At 33.9% G+C, this 24,689-nt stretch overlaps 1 protein-coding gene across 1 annotated transcript in view; it reads left to right on the top strand.

Moving 5' to 3' along the window:
• The first annotated feature begins 6,066 nt into the window (after positions 1-6,066).
• Positions 6,067-24,689, top strand: part of LOC123678931 (zinc finger protein Xfin-like) — a 114,620-nt gene continuing 95,997 nt past the window's right edge. The window contains exon 1 of the mRNA XM_045616202.1: positions 6,067-6,206. The gene's annotated coding sequence lies outside the window, so the exon portion shown is untranslated. The remainder of the gene's footprint in view (positions 6,207-24,689) is intronic.

Raw genomic sequence — 24,689 nt, 5'->3', positions numbered from 1 at the left:
AGGTAATCAGCTCGAAGAGGACGATAAGGTATGTCATCTTTTATTAACATTGTCTCAAAAGTACGAAACAGTTATAACTGTCCTAGAAACAACAGAGGCAAAATTAACTGTTGATTTTGTTAAAAGTAAGTTTCTGGATGCAGAACTAAAAATGAATGAAGGAAACAAGCCCAGAGAAGAACAATGTTCATTTGTTACCAAAGAAAAATCTAAGGATATTAAAAAATGTTTTAGGTGTGGACGTACTGGTCACTTTATTGCACAGTGTCGAAGCAAATCAAAGAGCCAAAGGCAAGGGAACTTTGAAGACAGACTGAAGTTTAACCAAAAAGGAGAAAGTAGAAACAACAATGAAAGAGTAAATGTCTGCAGGCAAGAAGAAAATGAAATTTCATTCATAGCGACAACCTCAGCTGCAGCACTATTAGGTAAATCGGAAAATAAAGTGAGTACATTAAAGTTCATAATAGATTCTGGTGCAACACAGCATTTAGTTTGTGGGGAAATTGAAAAACACATGTGTGATATACAGAAAATTGTGCCACACATAATAAAAATAGCTAATGGTGGAAAAATGCAGGCTCTCAAAAAAGGAAAACTCAAGATAATGTTCCATGGAATTAAAATAACAATAAATGCCTTAATAGTAGAAAATCTTTGCTTCAATTTGCTATCAGTTCAAAAAATTAATGATGCTGGTTACAAAGTAGAATTTGAGAAAAATCAAGCTAAAATAATTATTAGAGAAGAATTCATATTGTGTAATTTCGAGAGAGGGTTGTACACTGTTGAACTTCAACTACAAAAACATAAATCAGACTCTTGCATGATAGTTAAAAATGATAATATTTGGCACTTGAGGCTTGGTCATTTGAATAAAAGAGGATTAGAGCTACTAAACTTACCCTTTTCAAATGATGTGTGTTCCTCATGCAGACAAGGCAAAGCAACAAAAAAGCCTTTCAAATTGATCGGTGAAGAAAGATCGAGAAGGATAGGTGAACTTCTGCACACAGATATTTGGGGACCATCCCAAACAACAACGATGAATGAAGAGAGGTATTACCTCACAATTATAGATGATTTTTCTCATTTCACAGTTGTTTATCTGTTAAGGAATAAAAACGAAGCTGATGATTATATTATTAAATATGTTTTAGAATTACAAAACAGAAACGTCAAGGTGTCACAACTGAGATCTGATAATGGCAAATAATTTTGTACCTCAAAATTAAGAAAGTTTTGTGAATCCCATGGTCTGAAACAAGAATATACTTGTACATATACACCACAGCAAAATTCTGTGGCAGAAAGAATGAACAGAACCATTCTCGATAAGGTAAGGTGCATGTTTATCGACACAAACTTACCAAAATCTCTTTGGGGGAAGCAGTGAGATGTGCAGTTTATCAGATAAACCGTTCACCCACAAAAGCACTTGAAGAAAGAAGAAGCACGATACCTGCTGAAATGTTTGGTAAGATAAATGACTCAAATAGACTAAAAATTTTTGGTTCAAAGGCTTGGTACTATAAGCTGCCACGAGAAAATAAGTTGGAACCACGAGGGGAAGAGGCATTTATGGTAGGGTATGGTGGACCAGATTACAGGCTCTGGGATCCTAAATTGAATCAAATAATAATTCCACGAGACGTTGTATTTGATGAATCAGATTTTAAGTATAAAGAAAACAAACCTGACACAAGAGAAATAATTGTAGAAACTAGTTCTTATGATAATGTTATAGATCAAAACGTTCAACAAGATGAAGGTGAGTCAACGACAGAAACAAGAAGTAGAAGAATCAAAGCACCAGCCAGGTATGATGATTTTGAATTGTACATGGCTCACTGTATGGTATCAATTGGAGAAGATCTCCCAGAAACCTATGAGGAGGCTATGAGATGCCAAGATAAAGAAAACTGGAAGATTGCAATTAAAGAAGAAATAGAAGCACTTCAGAAAAATGAAACATGGAAGATGGTATCGTTGCCTGAAGGTAAGAAACCAATAGACAGTAAGTGGGTTGGGTTGGGTACCCACGAGGAAAAAATTTCCACTAAAATTCATCCGTTGCGATGGTGATCTGTCAGAAGTACACGTTCTGATTGGTTAAAAATAACATGTGTGGAATTTTCACAGACAATTTTTTATTGTCTGAGTGTCTGACAAATGTCAGATTTTTTATTTTTTTCCAAACTTTAACACCCTGTGTACCTGATTTGTTGGTTTTGAATTGTTACTACCCCCTCCATGAAAAGAGCTATATCCGCCCTTCAACTGGTACGGTTGAAAATGTACGCAAATCAGGTCGTCCCTGTGCAAATGCTGATACAGCATTAGATGTTTTACTGAGTTTTGAAGAAGATGAAGTTAGTCGCGATATCGGTGTTAGCAAAACAACGGTATACAAACTTTTGATGTTTGAAAAATGGCATCCTTATAAAATCAAACTGGTGCAAGAATTAAACGAAGATGATCCCGATAGAAGAATCTAATTTTGCGAATAATTGATGGATAAATGTCACCGGGACCCTCTCTTGATACACAACATTATTTTTTCTGATGAGGCCACTTTCATGTTGAATGGCGAGGTTAACCGTCAGAATGGACTAGTTTTCATTTTTTTGTTAAGGATTAATTCTAAAAATTTGAGTAAAATGAAAAAAAAATGTGGAAGAATCATTGAAATATCTCTAGAAATGAAAAAGTTATGGGACTTTGAAGTTGCGCTTGGAAAAATAATTTCATAGTACGTGTAAGTGGCGTGACGTCACACACTAGACCACTGGTATTCGCAGAGTGCTTACGAATTCATTGGTGTACAATCACTTGTGCCGTTTGTGTCGTGTTTTGTTCGTTACACGATGGCTGAAATAACTTACTATATACATACAAATTATATACATATAAATTACTTTTTTCCCTTTTTACTCTTTACTCCTCACATAAATATGTTTTGCCATTGATACACTTCATCAACCAGTACTCAACTACAAACTGTTCATGAAACGTTTTTTAAATAAATCATCGTTATAAGTTGAACCATGATGAAGCAAACTCAAAAGTAGATACTTTCTTGAAAAGTTTAACTCCTTTTATTTCTGCACTGACATAAGATGGATTTGAAGGAAAAATCTCCATCACTGCGAATATATCTATTTTAGGCAAATTGTCACTTTGTCCTTTCACGAAGGCTTCTTCCATTATGGTGACATAAAAACAAAACTCGAGTTAAAACTACACTGTACAACTACAAACGGCGCGAGAGCCTTGGCGCGGCTAAGTATTTAAACGTAATTTGAGGTGTAGCGATCACAGGCAAGTGCCGTGACGTCACAGACCAAATTAATACGTTCCGCGCTAAAATACGTAAATTTAAATAATCCATTTCTCATTTATTGATGGATTTTCAAATTTTTTTCACTGATTTATCAGTTTTGCTCTATATTTTAATTCTATCGTATCAAATATAGTATTATCAACATCACTAAACTAGTCCATTGTTGATACTGGGCAAAAGAAACACAATACCCGCAAAAGGTACATGTATGGGCTGGAATTGTAAGAAATCGAATCATCGGACCCTACTTTATAGAAAGTAATTTAAACGGGTTCTTAAGAGTGTGTTTTTAAGGGGTATCTTGTACCTACTTTACGTAATTTGTTTCCCAGCAGATGTAATCCTGGAGGTTTTGATGAAAGTTTATGGTTTCAACAGGATGGTGCACCACCACATTATGCTGCAGATGTAAGAAAGTATCTAAATGAAATTTTTCAGAACATGTGGATTGGTATACGTTGACCTACTGAATGGCCAGCGAGGTCACCAGATTTCAATCCTTTGGATTATTTTATGTGGGGCCATCTGAAGAATGTTGTTTATGAAACGAAACCAGAAAATATCGAAGAATTAAAAGAGAGAATTCGAACAGAAATAAACAATATTACTCAAGAAACCATAAACAAGGTTCAACAAGAATTTGTACACCGTTTTGGTTACTGTCAAATACAGCAAGGGCTGCAGTTCGAACATTTATAGTCATGTATTCCATCAATAATATTATTATTATTATCATATTTTATTTTTGTCCACCCTGTACCAATTGGAATCAACATGTGATACATTTTCGGAATCAGCTCAGCTAGAGTAATCGAAAAATTGAGACAAAATGGGGGTGTTCCATTTAAAAAAAAATGACGGTGACGTCATTACTCGAAAGTAATTCACCCTGTATATTAGATTTTTATTTGAAAATACGGTAAATTAAAATAAAAAATCGACGTGTTTCAGGATTATTTTTTAAAATCTGTTTAGCTAAAAATGAATTTGTTCCATATTTTACGGACACAGTGTATATTAAAAATGAATAGCTTAAGTATGAAATGGCATCACATCTAATTAGATTAAAGTACCAATCAAAAAACTTCTTGTTACTGCTTAATGCATTCACAAATCAGAGGATATTTGTTTACCCCACTGTTTTTCAAAATTGGTTAGGTTTAGTTTAGTTATTTCATTTTATATCATTTTCATTTATATAATGAATTATTTCAATCAGTTTTTCTAAGAAATAACATATGTTCAGAAATTCAAAGCATGAAAATAATTGACAACTAATTGCTGATTTGGGTTTTATGATGAAAATTGGAAGAAATTCACAGTCTTGGAATGATTATGGCTCTCCTGAGGTGAAAACACTATACTAAGTGATTTTGTTGTACAAATATCTCATTATAATTGAGGACATAAGAGATTTTTCAATAAGAGGTTTGATTTTGAATAGATCGCTATCTAGGCAGCTGTCCTATTGAAGCTGTAGCTTGACATTTGACAAGTAAAAACTCCGCGATGACCAAAATAGAACGTTATACGCATTGGAATTGTTAAAATTTACCACAAAAATTATGAAAATTTTGCAGTCACAGGTTTGTCGATTTGGGGAATTATTATCTTTTTATGGCCGAACTTGAAAGATATTGATGTGGACGACGTTTATTTTCAACAAGATGACGCTACGTATCACAAGAGCAACGAACCAATCGCAAAATTCCTGTCTATGTTATTTATCCAAGAGATCATAATTTGCCAATCTTATGATTTGAGACCTTTTTTTTGGGTCACGAGGAAGATAAGGTCAATGCCAATACTCTACAATGGATTCAAGACCTTAAAGATGGAATTCGTGAAATCGTTGAGGACACAGCTGCAAATATAAGAATTGATAATGGAAAATTATATGAAAAGGATATGGTGCTGCAACCTTAGCTATCGTTTTCTATCGTTATGGCCATCTTCCTCTTTACAATGAAATAATATCCTATATATTTTTTTTAATATCAAAATAAAACCTCTTTTTGGAAAATCCTCTTGATAATTTCCCGTCAACAACTCCTGAAGAATAGATCCATTTGGTCACAAAACATTTCAAAATTTTTTATTTTCTTCAAAATGATTCAAAATGATTCAGAATGTTCCTAAATCACCTCCCTCTGAAAACTGTGTCATCTTCCCTTATTTTAGCTATTCTTGTTCTTCTGAGTAAATATATTTCATTTCAATCAAGTGGAAAAATATTCGAATAGTTTCTATTCAGTCTATTAAATGAATAGAGGGATTTTCTTCAAATTATCAACTAAACGTTCACACATTTCCAATAGGAAATATGTGTGGAAAAAAGATGAAATTAGTGATCTTAGTTGCCTAGAAAGATCGAGACCTCATGTAGAGTTCTTTTGATGAAGAGGATCAATTTCCAAATAGCTAACCTCAGATGACGTTATCGACAATACCGTTCTCAAATTAGTTCATATCGGCCGTCTACCAGCACAAGAACCAGCACGGTCCCATGGGAGTCATCCAACAGGAAGACCTTATCAATCGTCGAGAGATAACTAGCGCTTACATAATCGAAAACGGTGAGATCGATTTTATGCCAACATGTAGTTGAAAAAGGTTTTTGAGGTCTTCTATATTTGATGAAGGCATCAGCAGGCGTCTTCGAGTAAACAGAAGCCAAGCGCCCTGGATATATATTCGAGTTAGCGACGTAAGTGACGCAACCACAGTGTTGGAAGCACTTTGGTGGGAGTCAGTCGTCGGCAGCTGAAGCGCAATAGAAGTTGATGGCGTTTGGTGAGACAAACTTATTCCCGTGAAGTTCTTTTCTCGGACTAGCGTCTGGACGCTGCAGCACGTCGATACGGTGAGTAACGCTAAAGAATTTTGATTTATTACTTGGCACCTCTCAGCTGGCTAAGCACATGTTACCGAAGTCGCGCACAAGAAGTCTCCTGAAGACATGCGTGGTACGATATCATCCTAAAAATGCAACTATGCAATTCCATCCACACCGACTCGTGACGGTATCCAAATTCCCAGAATACTCTGATTCTCCGAACCCACCTGATCCAAAGTCCACCACTTACCTTCCTCCTCATCTCCCCAACCATCTTAACTTAAAAAAAATACTCTCCTCAAAATAAACAAATCCAGAATCACAGGCAAAAATACAAGAAAACATAATCATCGATATCGTTAATAATTGTAGGAAAATATTCGCTCGACGCGATATTCTTCGTGTACTTCTTGAACATAGCCTTGTGATAAGGTGTTATCAGCGCTCATTGGCGCGGTGATGGGCGGGCGGCAGGGGGGCAGTTACGTTTCGATGTTAATGCACACGTGAGCATGGGTCTGATCGTCCTCAAGGTTTGTTCTTGAAATTGCATAGGTTTGGAGTTGGCGAGTTGCGATGTGCGGAGTGTTATTTAAACATTTGGATATCGTCTGCGCTGCGTAGATCGCGTCGCTTCGCTGCTGCTAAAGTGGGCCAAACACGGAAGGTTTTGGATGTTCATAAGCTATATCGGTATGGTAGATTATTCATCGGTGGGATATATGGTAAACGAATGTAATGGTAGCGATTTTAATCTGATCATGTGGACAATATGAATGAAGAAAACGCCTGCCTTTCATCTCGGAATTTCAATTATGCATATATTTCCTTTGTATATTGTCCCTTATTATTATTCAATAATTTCTGATATCGCAGAAAATTTTGAAATTCATGAATAGAAAAGAGAAGGGAAATGCAGAGTGTTTTTCATGGATATTATCTAATTTTACGTCAACTGATACAATATTCGGAATACCACAACATACACCATGATAGAAAGAGTGGAACACCAAAAATTAAATTTCAATGTCAATTGACATTATTTCATATTGTCATTAGGTATTTTATTTTGAACGAATTAAAGATTCACGATGAAAAATAATCAAAAATAGTAATTTATTTAACAAGTCCGGAAAATAGGGTTTTTTTGGACGAATAGACAAAGGACGAGCGTAAGCGAGTCCTGGAAGTCTGTGAGTCCAAAAAAACCATTTTCGGGCGTGTTGCGTACAATATTTTTTCGGCAACCATGTAAAATAACACTATCGCTGCTGCTTTCCATATTTTATTGCGATTGCGATCAAAAAACATGCAAATTTTTGACAACTAATTTCATATGAACTGTCAGCCGTTATCTCGGTTGCTATGGATTCTATGATTCTTTTCCGGCCTAGTCCGGGAAGTACGTACTTTCCGGACTAGGCCGGGAAATGCTACTTCCTCAGAGAAAAAGCGTCCAGGAAGTGAGCACTTCCCGGACGGTTGCCGAAAAAAGAATTTTACATTACGACAGATTATTTACTTTCGCAGAAAATAAAAAACCTGTCCTAATGGGTGAATACTATGCTTATTTATACTTTTCTTCTGAAAAAAATTGCAGAATATTTTCACAGAACTGAAAATAACGTACATTATTTTCAGTTAATGGAACATGAGTTGCATATGCTCAAATAACTTCTTGGCTGAGAATAATTTAACAGAACTGAAAATAACGTACGTTATAACGTAAAATAACGTCAGGATGTTATTTTCAGTTTCGTAAAATTATTCTCAGCCAAGGAATTCTTATTTGAGCATATGCAAGTCATGTTTCAATCTAATACCTCTACCAAATTTCATCAAAATGAGACTTGCAGACCGCCAAATATTCAGGTCCCAGAAATGTCATATTCGCGCATGAGCAATGCGCACTGTGAATCAGGAAAAGCTAAAAGTTCTTAGGGACTACTTATGGCCCGGCCAAACTATCCATACCGCATTTCATAAACATAAGGCAATAGAACGCGAGATATGGCAATCCCGGGAATTTCTCTCAACGTGTAGCTTATAACTGGAAAAAGCGAATTTTGTATAGGTCTATCGCTTGAAACTCAAAATACAACATCCCATTAAAATTTCATAAGAAATTAAGAGAGGTTCATACCACGTGGCATTTTCACGAGATGCCAAAGTTTAACTACTTCACTCTCCTCAGCGCTTTTGAGATCCCACTACTTTTCACGATAAGTGAACTTTTCCGGGAGAAAAACCGTTCCAATGAGGCACAGGCAGGGTTGCTATGTTGCTTCATTGAAAATACCTCAGATACTGGCTTGAATTTCCCCAAAATCATGATATTTTTCGAAAAGTTCTCCAAATATTCATATGTTGCTTTTTATCGTTACTGAACGTCAATAATTAAAATAATAATTAATTTCCGATTAAATAATTAATTAGGTCATGTACCTATACACAGATATAATAAAATTTATTGATTAAGAAGGAACACCAGCACAGCACGTTGCTGTTCTGATCAAAACAAAATTAGTGATATTTCTTCTTAAAATCACCGATTTTTATGATTATTATCACATAATTTCCTTAAACAATAATTTTTATGAAAAAAAGTGAATACTCATTTTTAATTTACGAATGAAAAAAAATTGGTAACTTTTCGATTTTCGTAAAAAAATTGATATGTACTTTTTACAAAACACTGATATATTTTTTAAATATTCGTGAAAAAAAACCTACCAAAAATCATTACAAAAGAGGTAAAACAAAAATTTTCTTGAAAGTCGTAGTAAGTACGGTGCTGCTCTCTACTTATTTGCTTTGAAATAAGAAAGAAGATGAAGTGAATGTAATTCTCTTTAAACCAGTTGTGTATTATTCGAAAAAACTTCATGGAACTTCATATAAAATTTACGTAAATAACTTCCTTGTTTCTTTAGTTTTCTGAAAAAGGAATAAATGTCAACAACTTGTGCACTTGTGCACTGTACAAAATTTGGTCATCGCAGGAGCGCCAGAGGGGAAATGGAATGGGTACCAAAGTTTGACTGATAAGCAAAAACCTTGTGGTGGTATTCCTCTTGATATCTGATTATATGTCTAGGATAGAACTATTTTCTGCACAGGAACAAAAAAATTGAATCACGTTATTTCCTGTATTTATTTCACTTTTTATCCGTGAAAAAGCTGTTAACTAGAGATGCATTTAAGTCAAACTAGTTTGATTTTACTCACAAACTTGGCTTGACTTCAAAATCAAACTTTTTATATATAAAAGTTTGACTTGACTTGGAATTGATTTCTGTATCTTTACGTTTGGCTAGAAATCAAACTTCTTCAAACAGTTTGAATATCTTAATACGCACCGTGTCTGAACCTGTACTTTGATACTCCGCCAATCTTTATAGTTCATATTTAGAAGGATTCGCTTGGCTTGTTTCGTTCTTAGAAGTGTGTATGTTGTGCGTTGTGTCTGAACTCGAAATGTCTGAAAGTGAACTGAAATTTTTTCATGTAGCTCATGCAGCTGGGAATACGTACCATAACAAATTGAGTCTGATTTTGAAGAACCCCCCTCCAGAAACTATTAGGAAAAAATCTGAAGACAAGGCAAAATTAATCATTAAGAAAAAGAAATATACAGATGTTGCGGCAAGCGATTCCAAAACAATGAAAATTAGAAAGTGCAAATTATGTAAAAATAAAGAACAACGGTATAAAATAACAATAGTGGAACTAGTTCTTTTTTGAACTATATTCAACATAAATCTTTTACCCATTCAAGGTACCTATATCTACTGAATAAATCATTTTTCAAATACTTTCAAACTAGTATATAGTTTGCCAAACAGTTAGAATTTTCAAACCTGTAAACATTGTGAACAATGTTTACAGGTGCAACTGAAGTTTGATTTGACTTGAATTATTTGTCAGAAAAATTAACTTGAGTTTGACTTAATTTCAAGTCAGTATCAAACATTCAAGTCAAACTTATGCAACTCTACTGTTAACATTTATACCTTTTCAGAAAACTAATGAAACAAAGAAGTTATGTACAGGTAGGCTTAATTGGACACTTTTGAAATGGAAGTCTTATTTCTATACTAGATAGGCGAAAACTGATGTCGGTGTCTGATGAAGGCCAATTTTCATGAGAAACTCATAGGCGAAAACTACAACTCCTAATGTATCCCCGTTACATGTTTACCGGGTGTTTTTCGAAAACGTTCATTTTAGAAATATTGCTGTAACTATTCTTCTAGAATATTTTTACATAAATAAAAATATTCTTGTAGTAATTTTTTACGTAGAATTCAATGGCGTTAATAGAAGTTTCAGTAAACTGAAATGTCGCAATGTTTTTTTTAATTGGGACACCCCGTATATTTCTACATATTTCGCTAGAGCTTAAAATTACGATTCCACAAATATAGCATACTTGACATTTCCTGAAGTGATTCGATTCAAACAGTTAATAGTATGAAGAAAACCCGTAGTCTTTTTTAAAAAATCGAATTTATTCAAAAATAACAAGAAACGAAGGATTTGTTCAGTGTGGACGAATTCCGTTCAAACACATGCGTACTTTTTTCTGAATATTTTTTGTTGAATTGATGAGTTCAACGGAAGTAAGGAAAGCATGAATTACCGCCATTTTCAGTTCTTCTCTCGGCTTCTTATAAATAATATCTTACAGTCTTCGCCAAAGGCGTTAGGTCAGATGACCTAGCCGGCCACCGATTGGGATTTCGAACATAACACCAACAAATATCAAGTATTTTTGTAATGAAAATTTTGAGCTCTATCAAAATATGTAGAAATAAACATCGTATATTTGAAAAAAAAATGGCGATATCTCATAAAATATCAGTTTGCTGAAAATTCAATTAACGCCATTGGATCTAGTGAAGAAATAGGACTTCCCCTTCAAAAATGTCCAATTTGGCCCAACCTCTACGTAGTTTGTACAAGTTTCAAGTTTTTTAGAGTTATACACAACTGATTTAAAAACAAATTTCAAAAAATTATTTCTACGATGGTAGTACTTTTGGCGACCATTTTTTTCCAAAGTGAACCCTCATTTCTCAGCTTTCAAGAAAGCATCAATTGAATTTTCACACTCTAATAGTTTTAACACAATTGGAACTTTTCCGGAACAATTCAAAGATTTTCCGATCGAAAAATCGTCATAGCTTAGTAACCATCCGCTTTTAACCCCTAGTTGACTGGACTCAATTTGTTGCAAATGTCCTCTAGTATGATCCCTTCAAAAGATCGCGTCGAAAACAGCGCAGTGATTTGGTCGTGTCTTTATCTGGTATCAAATGAGTAACATGTTCCATATTTCATTTTAAAATATCAATAAATGTGGAGGATTCCCTCAGATCTGTTTTGAAAATTTTTCTCTCCTTGGTGTTTTCCTTTCCATATCGCCTAGCATATCCCTAAACCTAACGAACTTCCTGAAAAGATGCACCCAAATGTCAAAAAGAAATCCCTACGGATCTGTTGCTTTTTCTGACTCATAACACAAGTGCGGCTCAACGTTTTGAAGCGGTGTGCATATTGCGGAGTAGAAAACATGAATCCACGTGTCGAAGAGCTTGTGATCTGGACTAGTTCGCACGAGTTAAGGCACATGTTCTATATTTGCTCGAAAAGCAAATATAGAACACTTTTTCTGCACGATTATGAGGCCAAGGAAGAAGGCATTCTGTTCCATTTATTGTGGAAGCATGCATTTGTTCCTTCGATGTGATCTTGACAAAAAATGTTATATAATGCCCGAGGTGTTTTTTTTGCTGCGAATTGAAATATAAGGTGTGAAAACAATAAGAATTATAGATTCTTAAGTTGAAGATGAAGACATTGAGTTCCTTCAAATGATGTTGCCCTACAGTTTTCCTGAAGGATTAATAATAATTCCTTCAGTTCAGCTTACTATGTCGATATTTCTTTCCCTACAACTTCCGAAAAGATTGTTGAACCTTGTTTTCTTACAAACTAGATGTTCGCTCCCAAATACGTTGCTGAATGAATAACGGAATAGGGAAAACATCATGGATTATAATTTCTCCTTTCAAAGGTAAATATCTCGACGCGTGAAAAAAAAATCAAATATAAATGTATAAAATAAAATTTAATGAATATCCAGCAGCGGGATCTTGAGCCCCTGATCATTCGTTCCAAAATCCGAATGAAATTATAAAGAAAATGTGTATTCTGAAAAATTAGGTTCTTCCAATTAACCATTTCATCTTCAAGAAATTTGATCAAGTTGCGTTGTGAAGTCGACATTAGTCAATAAAATGTATTTAATGCGTAGCTTGGAACACAAATCTCTGAAAATTTTCATTTCACTTCTTATCTTACGACATATATCGAATATTTCTTTAATAACGCTGAAGTGATTATTTCTTAGTATGAGGTGGTGATATTGTATTATATCAGCGGAAATAGAAAACACAATTAATTTTGTTTCCTGCAGCTTTACGAGAAAGGAAGAAAATAATCACAAGAAATGGAAATATTTTCCGGTTTTTAGGGAAACCGGTTTTATAAATGTTCTGATATGTTGAACTTGGATTCCTTCTATGAGAACTCTGCTTTTCAATTATTTCAGTCTCATAACATGATTCTTATTCCGCAAAAAAATTGAAATTGGCTCACTGAAACATAAAGTTGAAGGAAAAGTCTATAAAACACTTCTGTTGAAGGAACCTTCTATATTAAATCATCTGGTTATATGTTTCGGCGTATTCGCCATTATCAAACCATAGATTCTGAAAAAGTTTATACTCTTAAGTACAATAGATCAAGTTGAGCGAAAACTTAAAGAAAAGGTGAAAAAAGGTGGAGAACATAATTCTACAGTTCGGTTAATTGCTCACTGAAACTTACGATTTTTGAGGTTCCATAGTCATATGGTAAAACATCGATTAAAATATAGATCACAAAGTGAAAAATAGAAATCAAAAATACAACGGTCAAAAAGGCATGATATGAAAAGTCAAATAATATAAAATGACAAACAAAAACATAAACAAAACAAAACTGACGTTTATGCTGACGGATTCTTCTTCTTCCATTAAGGATGCAGGGCCTTGTTGTTTATACTGATATAGATAAATTAACCGTATCTTCTGAACCTCTAAGGGTTCAGCATGACAATTTGAGTAGTTATTTTACATATACAAAATAAATTTCAAAGTAGGCAAATCTGTTACGCAAATATTTGGTGTATTCTATAGATATTTTGCTTGAATTTTTTATAGTTTTGGTGTGGCGATCAACATGAAAATACTGCATTGACATTGAAATTCTCGTTTCATATCTAAAAAAATTTTCTCAACTTGATCAGTTCTGTTTTCACGGAAATTGTGGATATTTATTTTCCAATATTCCTCTTGAATTTATTTTTGGTTATGATATTATGTCAGAAATTATTTGATATATTTCATCTAAAAATTCTGTCGGTTTTGAGATCTTTCCTTGGTCGGATCTGGAATTATTGGGTCATTTTTTTCTGTATATTCACGACCTCAATCCGATGCAATTTGTTGTCAGGGGAATATTGAGTATTTCTCTTCCTCTTGAATTGTATATAGTTATGATGTTGTGATCAGCTTAAAATTATTAACTGAGCTGTTATTTCATATTCATACTCAAAATCTTAACTTCGTTGCGATTTCGAAGACCATAGAATTATATATAAGTACTACAGATCGAGTTAAGATTGCGAAAGTAAATATAAAGAAACAATATTGAGCTGTATGCAAAATTTCATGTTTACTAGGTCATCAGAATCTGTGGTCTCCTAGGAATCAATTGGCGCATGAATGAACTTGTGCTCAAAATTTCCTGAATTAACGTCAGTGCTTCAGATTCTTTTCAATAATCTGCTTGAATTTTTCCATGGCTGTGCGAAGCTTTTAACACGAAATTTTACACGAAGCTTGAAATTGTTATTCCATTTGTATGTTACAGGAAAAGTTGATCCTGCCCTAAAAGTTCATTCTCCCTAGATATATTCATGTGATACTAATCTTTTCAGTTGAATTGAGTTGATTGAAAACGATAAGTGTTGAAATTTGATCAGCATGTACTAATAAGAGTTGACTATAGCTAAGTAGACTATACCTACTCTCATGGTCTCGAGTTAGTAACCTTCTTAGTTAACCTTCTGCAAGAAAAGGATCTACCATGTGATACTAACGATAAAGGAAGGCAAAACCTTTATTAATACTCATTAATTATTCAAAATTACTATATCTAATTTCAGCACAAAGACATGAAAAAATTACGATTTGATAAGGAAAGTAATGAAGTACAAATCATATATTGCCACAAGGAAGATATTTATGGCATATTGAGTTATTCAAAGACCACCTTTCTTCCACACATGCACCTCAATGAAACACTTCTAGCGCTGCACGAACATACGATGAATCAAAAACTTTGGGCACGGAAAATGAGGAAGGAAAATCTCTAATTACCTGGAAAAAGATCTGCTTCAGAATTCCATTTCTTGTGGATCTGTTGTAACTGAAATATTAGGTTTTGCTTTTCTATATTTTATTATTATGGTATTGAAGGAAAGAAAACGAAATTTCCAACGAACTTTTTGGAAAGTTTCAAGTTTCTTAGTCTTTTCGTTCGAGAATTTGGAATTCCAATGAATTTTTCCATATTTACTTGTTATCTTTTAAATTCAAACCACTTGGCCAATAACATTTTTTTTTCAATTTTCATTGAAAAAGTAATCTATTGTTATATTGGGATATACTTTTGAACCCTATAAAACCCGGTTCAGAACCGTTCCATCAATCTATATAAGATATCATCCGCTATATCCGCCAGCGGGGATCTACCTTTAACCCCCTCGTGGAGTCTCAGCTGGCCCGTTCCGATATGTCACTGACGACATGGTGCTCCAGTCGCGATGCCAAAAAGACGGATGTAGGCCAGTCGATGAATCGAGATCTGTGCTCTGGCGCGCCTTCATCATGACCCATCTGCTCGCTCTTGAAGATCCATATAGCATATTACGATTTACCGACTACCGATTGTTGTTGTTAACTTTATACGGGCTGACGTCACTTTCGGTTCGTCCCATTCAGTAAACGGATGAATCAGACTGTTATTGGAATGGAATAAGAGGCTGAGGGAACGTTTCTTGAAGCTCTTGACGATGAAAATTATGCGTCAGTGCTCCCTAGATGGAGCTGGACGGGACGGCTTGTTACTATTTATGAGCAAAACATTTCCATAATTGATGATATGATATTCATAGCCACATTTTCTTTCAGTTGATATGAATGTTCAAACGACCCCTTTGAAATTCTATCTTTGTTATTCAATCAGCAAGGAACACTATTTGAACGTGCTTTTTACATATTACATACATTGACTTGGTTGGACAAGTAAATTCAAGCTCAGCGGAAATTTTAACAAATTATTTTTGTCGAATTATATACAGCATGAAAAAAAGTAACGCAACAAGTCCCATAATTCTTGTACGGAGAATTATTGAGGAAAATCATAACACCAGTCGATTTTATTTTCAAAAGTAAGTTATGCTAGGAATATAAAAAAAAAAAAAATTTATTTTATTAAATTCAAATATATTTGAACTACACTGGACATTGATATCGACTACGGGAAATTGATAATTCGGGGATATCGAGTGTGGTAGTCAAGCTCTATAAGATCTATCTCATTTATTGTTTCATCCTAGCTTTCGGTCATCATTGTGACCATCTTCAGGGAGCTGAAATATTATACATTTAGTAAGACAAAACATCAACAAACATGACTCAAAACACTTCATTCAAAATTAGCTCTTAGGAATATTATATTATGTTTTGAGTCATGATTGTTGTTGTTTTGTCTTACTGAATGTATGATATTCAGCTCTCTGAAGATGGTCACAATCATGACCGAAAGCTAGGGTGATACAATAAATGAGATAGATCTTATAGAGCTTGACTACCACACCCGATACTCCCGAATTATATTCGAACTCCATTTGTATCGAAAGTAACAAACTGTAATCTCGAAGATTCTAGATTCTTGTCTCAATCGTTCTTCATCATTGATGGTTTCATAGACTACCTTCTTAAAATATCCCCAAAGAAATAAATCTAATGGATTGAGATCCGGCTAACGTGGTGGCCACGTAATCGTACCACTTCGCCCTGTCCATCGATCCGGGAAGTTGCGTTCACCTGTTGTGCAAAGTGAGCTGGTGCGCCGTTGTGCTGTAGCCATATCCTTCGACGCAAACTCTTGTGGTATTTATATAAGTTTTCAAGTTCGTCTCTTGAAAAATGTAAGTAACGAGCTTCATCAAGTCTCGATGGTACCCATAATTTTGGCATTCAGGATTCCAGCCCATATATTTACCCAAAATTGATGTTGGAATCTGTTTTTTACCACCATGCTGGGATTCGCAACGAACCATCTAGGTGAATTGTGAATATTGAATACTAGTCCAATCATCATGAATTTCTCAAAAGATTTGGTGTATATTTCAGTCAATTTATGCTCAAAAGGCCCTTAACGAGAAAATATTGGGCTAGTTTCGATTTCTTCGATTTATATGTTTTTTGGAGTGCTGAATACAAATCTGGAGTTTGCCACCAGAACATTGTGATAGAACTTCGAAAAAAATGCAAAAAAGGGAGATACATTCCCTTTTTTGACGATTTTTCTCATATAACTAGAAAAATATTAATTTATTATTTATTTTCTATATAAAAAGTAAGTACCTAAAATTTCCTACTTATTTCTTCAATTAAGTTCTGTTCTGGCTCAAGCAAAAATGACATTTTTTCGAATTTTTTTTCAATGTTTGGTGGCAAACTACAGATTCGGTTTCAGCACCCAAAAAAAATATATAATCGAAAAAATCAAAACTATCCAAAACTTTCCCGTTAGGGGCCCTTTTGATCACAAATCGACCGGACTAAACACCAAATCTTTCGAAGCACGATTAATCGGCCCAAAATACTGAATAAAAAAAAACAAGAATAAATTCACTTTTATTAGTCCGCATCAAGAAGTAGAGCACCCGTTTAAACGAGTACAAATTATTTCTACATAAAATGCAATGTACTGTACTTCTTGGATTGCTATTTCGAGAAATCCGACGAAAAATAATACGGAACACTATGTAAGGATCTTCTTCCACTTCGGCCAGCACTTTTAGGTACAACCACATTTCTAGGTCTTCCTTCAGAAGAAAATCATTTGCCATGTTTTGTTTTTATGGAAATTGGACAATTTTTCGTGCCGCATTTATAATGAATAAGTAACATCCTGATTATAAAGATTAATGTTCTCTCAAAGATTCTAGTGAAAAAAATTATAACGTCTTATAATAATTGGTTGAATATTTGAAAAATCACATCTGTGAAACCATTAGGCCTAAGAAAATAAAATTGATTGTTCCGTTGGTCCTCTATATACGGGACACCTATATAATCTGCTGCGTTTTCAACTTGGCTGATATTCCACGTGCGTACAAATTTCGATAAAGAGCTAGTTTACTGCACTTTGAAGTGTATTCTAAACCTTGTCCACGAAACCTCTTGCATCTAACATGGCCTTGGCAAATCTTGTACGACAACAATATGATATTAAAACGATTAATATAATTGTTTGGGTCAAGAACCATGAAGTTGATATGATATTTTAAAGTGTTTTTGTAATGCAAAAATAACAATTAATTTGAAATGAAAAACCCGGGAAATTCTTCTTCGATTGGTCGCAAATGCTTAGGGTGATTAGTTCTTCGTATTGAATGCCAATAGTGAAAACCCGAGTTATAAAAAGCATTTACCGATCAATTTATATGTAAAAATCGATCTGTATTTTCCTGGGAGGAAGATTCTTTAACATGACATAACTCTGTGTTTTTTCCTAAAAGCGTCATACTGTGTATTATATGAGAACAGAACTCAATAATAATGACAGCATAATCCAATCGGAGCAACTAATGATTCCAATGTGAAAAATATCGTTCAATATTTACTTCTTTAATGTCCGGTTTATATCCTTTTTGATTTTGGACAAACCAAAATGTAGTGAATTCAATTATTTTATTCTGGAAATGGACTTCGGGTATTCGATATAGTTATTTTCCTAACAAGTGTGGAAAGTGATACTTTTCCGCAAGAGACTGCTGTCGAGTGCGGAAAAGGCACTTTCCGCATGAGTTACGAACAATATTTTTCCTACTAGCGTAAACGAAATTCTTCCAAGGAGAGTTTACCTCTTGACACCGACTGACGTTATAAGAAATTATATTTTTGTGCGCTCAGCCGCATAGAGAAACGTTTGAATTTTATGATTGGCGCATAGAGACATGCCAAAAATTTATGATTGATGCGACTCTTTAATATTTGCGTGCGGAAAAAACCCTTGCTATTCACTTTCTGCACGCATATGCGTGCGAAAAGGAGCTTTTTTCCGCACGAATTTGGAAAAATACTACTAGTAGTAGGAAAAAGTTTTTTTAATGTTCATTATGAGGGATCGCATCGATTTTTTTCTAAAAGATCTTTTTCTAGAAGCGTTCGCAAATGAGTTCTTTTCCGTATACATTTACGTAAACAGAGTTATTTATTTATTATATAAAATGAAGAGAGAAGACTAATCCTATAGTGCTCAAATTAAAAAAGAGACACAATGAAAATGAAAATACACTTTTCTTCACGACTTGTGGATACATGTATCTTATTCGCATGACGTGCGGAAAGTAAAACTACTCGATAATTCCATTGGTATGAACACTTCCCCTTCTGACTTGAGTCAAGCTTTATCAAGCCATGAAAACAACAACTCTTTCCTGCATTAAATCTACCTTCATCAATCATTTGAACAATTGAATTAATATTCCGTACTATACAGGGTGTTTCATTTTATACTGGGCAAACCTATGTCATATAGATGACTCCGGGAGAATCACTTTTGCCCTATGACATATACCTCGTTTTCGAAGTATGAGCGAGATACAGGGTGTGCAACGTCATTTATGACCAATAGAATAGAATAGAATAGAATCTCTAGAAAAACGTAACATGTACCTAGTTCACAAAAAAAAACATTTTAAAATTCAAAACTTTCAGATCAAACGTTTTCTCAAAAAAAATTCTTCTAAGCTGTAAAAGGATTTACTGACAATAAGCTCATTGAGTTTTCTCCTGAAACGAACAAGATCCGAGATATGTCGTATATCGGTGGTATCTTATTATAAATTGTTGAAGACATCACGAGGAAAGAGTTGTGGGTTTTCGAGAGTCGATGTGTAGGTATTCTAAGGTCGTTTCTAGATCTTGTATCGAAATTATGATTATATCCATTAGTTGTAGATTTTTTTTTATTCTTGTGCACATATACACCACACTAGATTATATTCTATTGAGTGTGGTCAGTTATGTATGGCCTTTGAAGTTACAATTATTGGTCGAATCATAGTATTTTTGAGTGCTCGATTCAGAAAAGGTACAGAACTCCAAAAAAATTTCAAAAATGACGGAAAAACTGCAACGTTTGAAATTTTTTTCCTCGGTTGTCAAATTATAATAAATTTCTTAGTTAACTCATTTTTCTAAGAATTTCTGTGAGGACATTTTTTCAAAAATCGAACCAAATTTTTTTTCACATTTATTGTCTATCGTCTTGCCGTCTTCCACATCAATATCTTTTAATTCAAGTCATAAAAAATCAGTAATCATAGCTCGGTAGGTCCAATCACACCACCACCCTTAAAACTGCACTAAATAGTGACACGTTGCGGATTGCATTTTCAGGCCTCAAATGCTAATTCACGTGGTATCCGAAGTGAAAATTTTCCTCTTCACTGAAGTTGTTACATGTTACGTCAGGATCATTTTGATGCATTGCAAGGACTCAACAAGCGAAGATACGACATTGCTGGTGATCAACCGGCATGATTTCTTGTATTAACTGAGCTTCAAAAGCCTTAAAACCTAAGTCTTTACTTCGGTTTTCGTGAACACTACGGGCTACAGCAGCAATATTCTCAGTTGTTCTCGAGTGGTGCACACGGTTACGACTCTACACATCAATAACTTATTCCCACAACTCAAATTTTTGGTTTTGCCGAGACTACTATCAACATTGTAATGAATTTCAATACGAATATGTTTTGGAAGCTGATACATCCCAAGAATTCGTTTTTATATCTGAGTCTCACAGAAGGCGCTAGGTACTTAGCTCATACTATGTAGTATGTTAAGGTTCGATTTATTAATCAAAATTTTGATTATGGAATGTATCAGCTTCCAGAACATATTCGTATAAAATTTTATTACAATGTTGCCAGTAAGTTTCGTCAATATCGTAAAACATCTTGAATACGGATGGCTTTGAGAACATTTTTATTAAGCAAACCCCAATTTTTTTCACTCTTCTACCTATCCTAGAGACAAGGTCACCTTTCTTTGAAACACGCTGTATATTTGAAATAAGAAAGTAGTAGTATATTTCCGGTATGACAGGGAGTTGTAGAAGACTGAAAATATTTTAGGGATAAATCTCATTGTCGCAAAACTCAACAAGCAATGTTTCAGCGGAAAATTATGATCAGTTTTCCATAAACGTCTAACAGGCCATCTCGGCGAATCAATGCTGGTATAGAAGTAGTACTAGAATTATGGCATGAATACAAATCAATGATATTTCAATCAATATTAAACTATGAAGAGGTCAGAGCAGGGAAATTTTTCATTACATCTCGACCATTTTGAAAGCATTATACCATTCATACGTACTTAGATTATCCATGAGACTTATGTCCATTTTCAATATTTCGGTACATAATGCAAAATTTATGAAATTTTTTTATTCGATATGTTAATTTTTTCTTCTCTTTTTTCATTCTTTGGTGAAATTCGATTGAGGAGATGATCTGACAAATTGAACACTAAACAAACTAGATGACACGTGAAACTTTCCGCTTGAATAGGTATACAGGAGGAGTTGTGCTAAGCTCCCTCTAAATTGACACTTTTTACATGATCAAGTTCTGATAGTATGTTAGGTCGGTGTATTTCAATTTACAGTAGGTGTTCTTATTACTTCACTTTTAAAATTTTGTGTTCATCCAAATATGTGGAAATCCAATATATGATATTATCTCTGGTAAATTGATCTTCAACCACAAAACTTGTGCTTGAAATTAAATCCAAGTAAAATTAATTGATAATTAATTAGTTCCACTACGAAAACAAACAAGACAATAAACTGAAACCTGAAATAAGGATCCACCCGCTTGTCCCACCAATAAGAATAAAGCAAAAAGAGAAAACTTACTTGCTTCACAATGGTCTCGGCTTTTTCATCAAGGTCATCCTTTGCAGGTAAAATATGGAAATTGTTATGTTATATTGTCGTGTGTGAATCATTAATTTGTTATTCTTTTGAACTCCGCAGGAGAAACATCTGCAAATGACAATCAATTCCACTGAGAATTCCTGAGGTGGTTCTTTCAGTGTATGAAATTGATATAGGTCAGGTATGTAATTATGTTATCCAATATTTCGTCACTTACTTTTCGTCATTTTGTAGAAGGCTTTGAGATTTGCAGGAAATAAGTCATCTCACTGCAAACTACCATTTTTTGTTCCGAATTTATTTGGAACAACAAGGTTGTAATTCAAGTCGAGCGCTGTAATAATACTTCGTCTTTATTCTTGCTGGTGGATAGAATTAAAATTGATCTTCTGCTCGAATTCTTAAAGTTAAAAAAACAACAAGTTTTTATGCTATATTTCATTGCCCCGAATGATCGACACAGGTTGTTTATTTTTCATTTGAGAAGACTTGTCTCAAGGTGAGGTCATCTGTATATAGACTGTAGGGTTTCGAATTCATCTGTTCTCTAGGGGAACATTTCAGAATATTATAAAATAGTTCAACTGGTTTACACACAAATCCCTGCCCCGGTACTATTTATCAAAGGTTCTTTTCCCCGAGCTTTTCCCTACATGTAGTATGTTAGGGTCATAATCGATCAAAAATCTGAGGTTATTGATTTCGAATGAGATCAATTAATGTTCCACTGAACAACATTTTTTTTAAATTGAATTGGCTGCTAAATATTGATTCAAAAATCTGACTCATTTCATTCAGATTCGAAACTATAATAGCCTCGATAATATTACATACGTTAGGGCTGCCTATCCGGTACGCCGGGACATGTCCCGGTTTGGACCTTTGAGTCCCTGAGTCCCGGTCAGTTATTCAATTGTCCCGGTCATAGTAATTTGCCCGTTATTTAGATTTATATTTTCTTACATAGTGTAGGTAAGAAAAAATTTCTCAGCGGATTCCAGTAATCATAGAGCTGAAAAGCTGTTCCTGTTGCTCTTACATTATTTTTCAGGAACTAAAGGATTGAAAATGAAATTAATAAAATTAGACATATAAATCTTCTTCTTCAATCACTTCATTTTGTGTTAAATCCTTATAGAGAACCATATTTCCATACAAAATGTTTTCGCTTTCAGAGCGTATAACACGAATATTTACTTTGAAAGAAAATGAAGGCGATTTTTTTTATTAAAAGAGAATATGTCCAAAAACATCGAAGCAATTGGTTTGTCTAACGCACATACTGCTTCCACTTGCGCTGATATGATGGCCATTTCTGTGTAGTCCATTGGTCTTACAATTTCCAAATATTTTTCGATATTTACTGTAAGGTACGAATTGATTAATTGATCTGATTTGTTCTCCTCTGCGATTTCACGAACGATGAAGGTTTTTCGTGAGTATGCAGAAACAACTTAATGTACTCTCTCATTCTAGAATTCGATGGCTTTCAGAACTTCACGCTTGCTGAAGTTATAGGTGCCATCGAAAAAAAAATTCGTAGCTGAAAAAAGGGCCTCAAAATCTATAACCGACCTTTTTATGACTCTTTATCAGAACTTTATACTTTATTTCTAAACAGTCAAGCATTTCTAATAGAAAATTTGGATGATTATTAAATGAATACCGTCCTCTCAGATGAGTTTGGAATTTTTGTATGGTATTTCAACCTATTTCTATATCACTGGTCCTGGTCGATGTTCCAACATTTATGGTAGCCCTAACATACGTACATATAAAACAAAATCATGCAAGAATTCCTCAGATTCGCAAAGATTTCATATTATATCGATATTTTATTATCTATTATATGTTGGTACTCGGAATTTTCCTGTCACAAAGTATCTATTATTTGTCAAATTTGTGATGCAGAAAATTGTTCTGCCAACTAACTAAATTGTTCTAACACTAAGAAAATCACTTAACGATATTTATGGAAATATTCCATTAATTTAAATAACATTCATTGAATTAGAGAAAATAATGTACATTATTCCTAGGTATACAAGACTCATTATAACAATGGATCCTCGCGGAGGAATATCAATGCCTTCTGCACTTCTATCTTGAATAACTATTCTTCTTTATTCATATTTCGAGGAGAAGTATTGCTGTGTTTAATTGAATTCCTTCTTCTTCTTAAGTTGCCACAATCATTGTATAGAAATATTCAGGTATAGGTATGTCTCTAGAAAATAATATATTTGTTTGAAAATTTTAGAGGTAACTTCATCATTATTTGTACAATTGTGTTTTTTCACAATGAAAAATTTTGAAATAAAAATAAGTTGCCCCCCATTTTGCCTTTGAAAATGATCCATTCATTTTGAGGGTTGAAAATTGGTTGAGAAGTTGGAAAAGCGTGATTACATTAAATAGAATAAGAGTTATAAAGTTTGGACTATTTGTTTCGAAATTTATACCAATAGCCACTTATTTAAACTTTTGGTGATCATATTCATTCAAGGATTGAAGAAATGTTAAGGTATATAAAGATATTAGGCAAGTTTATTTTCTTTGAATAGAAATAGCTAGTGTTTCGGTGATTCATATTATATTTCTTTTTTATTTTTCAATAATTCTTCATGCTTATGTTTATTTGTTTTTTGTAGAAAGAATTATTGATTTATATTTTGTATCTGATTCACTCTTGTGAAGTTGAACACATTCGTGTTAATTTCGATTCATTTGTTATATTTAAATGTACCTTATATTTTATCAATTAAATTTCCATAGAAACTGAATTCTTATTGAAAAATTGTTTCGAAAGAAATTCTAAAAGTAGGGGGAAGTCGACAGTTTTCAAGCTTAGGGTCCCGAAAATTGTCGATCCGTTATTGATATAGATCGCGAAAATTGGTATTTAAGACAATTGTAAAGATTAAAAACGATTTTAAATAATTTTTACAAGATCATACTGTTCTTAAGACATTTCATACGACTTCAATGTTGTTTCTACTGTGGGTATTTTTCTGAATGATTTTTTTTCTACCGAAATTGAAAAGACCTATATTCGATTTTAAATCTGGCATATGACATGCGGTATTATTATCGAAGATTATCCTCAAAAATGATGAGTAGGAAATTATCTATGATATCCTAAATTATTCCTAACTT

The sequence above is a fragment of the Harmonia axyridis genome, chromosome 4 (assembly GCF_914767665.1).
Source record: "Harmonia axyridis chromosome 4, icHarAxyr1.1, whole genome shotgun sequence".
Lineage (NCBI taxonomy): Eukaryota > Metazoa > Arthropoda > Insecta > Coleoptera > Coccinellidae > Harmonia > Harmonia axyridis.
The sequence above is the reverse complement of the archived record's forward strand: the minus strand, read 5'-3'. Positions and strand labels throughout refer to the sequence as shown.